Raw genomic sequence first — 1491 nt, forward strand, 5'->3', positions numbered from 1 at the left:
ACGTTGCTGTTTCTACGCCAAGTCTGTAATCGTCCGAGACAAGATCAAGAAACTATAAGAAGACCTGATAAAGCAGCAGAAAGAACTGTTCGAGAACCCTCTCTGGAGCGGACTAAACAGACTTCTCCCCTACCTTCTCCCCATCCTGGGCCCCCTCATAGGTTTCTTATTAATCCTATCCTTTGGCCCCTGGGCTTTTCGGAGGTTAACAGATTTTGTAAAACAACACATTGACAGCATCTTGGCAAAACCCATCCAGGTACATTACTACCGTTTAGCTGTAGCTGACCAATGAACAAGATTATGAACTTTACCATCGCTCCCTCCCTGTGGGGCAGCATGATGACCAGAGGAATGCTTACCTACTCCCCACTAAGGAGAAAGGTATGGGTACCGATATGGGTGCAGAGCAAAGCATTGCAAGGGAAGGTCCAAAAAAATTTTCCGACCCACTCTTCCCAAGGGAAGGTCACGGGAAAATTTCGACCCCCTCTGGATTTCCCTGTGAGCACACCGGGTTTGCATAGAGGTTGGTATCAATACAAATCCAATCAGCTCTGCCTCTCCTCCCCAAAAGATACCAAGAGCCGCTAACACTGGTGGGCCTGGGAAACCCACGGGAGGAACCAGGTCACTACTCCCCCAATCGGTTAAGGCCCACCCTCAATAAGACAAAGGGAGGAGATTTGGGAGCTAGCAGAGTGAGGCAAGCAACGCAGTCTTAAGGAAATAGAATTAAGTTCCTTCTAGCAGAAGTTATGCGGTGCCTGAGGGCTTATCCAGAAGATAAGATTAACCTGGGGTTAGCATCTCCTGTCTTCTGAAACTTCCCTCCTCCTGATCTCCCCCTGGACACTGCCAGGGACCCCTCTGCATGGGCAGCCCTGCCCCCTTTGTCTCTGCCATTTCAGAGAATAAAACTGAGGCTTTGATCAGAACCTTGTCTTGCCTTCATTCTTTTTGCGTTTCCTTGTTTGTTTCATTCTCTTAGGTGGTTCCTGCGTGCCCCCGTTGTTGTCCCGTGGGTCGGGACAGTTGCCCACCACTTCCTCCTGAGGAGCTCATAAGCTGTTATGTCACCTGCCATAACACCAAACTTAAGCCTGGACATATTTCCTTGTTCTCCTGAGGATGGCACCAGTGTCTTCTCAAGGATGTTTTAACTCTGCAATGTTTCTGATAACTTTGATGTGGCCAAGACCCCCAGCAACCATGCTTTTTAACATCAGGAACCCATGACACCTCACTGTCTCACACCTATGATGAACCTATGGACTATTAATTAACCTCCGTCAGTAGTTTCTGTGGAAGGGATCTGTTAGAGAGCCATCTGGGAAGGCACATGGATATTTCTTTAATTCTTATCAGCTGAGCCTGAGGGCACTGGCAGAAACCCTGTTATCAGTACTGATTTTTGTATCTTTATCAAGTGCTTGAAGGAGGAACAAATAGGACTTGACTTACCAGATCTGATATGCTAAATCTGTACCA

The 1491-nt window shown here is 47.6% G+C and overlaps 1 long non-coding RNA gene across 1 annotated transcript; it reads left to right on the forward strand.

Moving 5' to 3' along the window:
- Nucleotides 1–374: 374 nt before the first annotated feature.
- LOC118724065 lies at nt 375–670 on the forward strand. Its single transcript, XR_004989473.1, has 2 exons — nt 375–429; nt 469–670. It is a non-coding gene; the product is annotated as an uncharacterized LOC118724065 (long non-coding RNA).
- The last annotated feature ends 821 nt before the right edge of the window (nt 671–1491 follow it).

This window comes from Pipistrellus kuhlii, unplaced genomic scaffold (assembly GCF_014108245.1).
Source record: "Pipistrellus kuhlii isolate mPipKuh1 unplaced genomic scaffold, mPipKuh1.p scaffold_m20_p_2, whole genome shotgun sequence".
NCBI lineage: Eukaryota > Metazoa > Chordata > Mammalia > Chiroptera > Vespertilionidae > Pipistrellus > Pipistrellus kuhlii.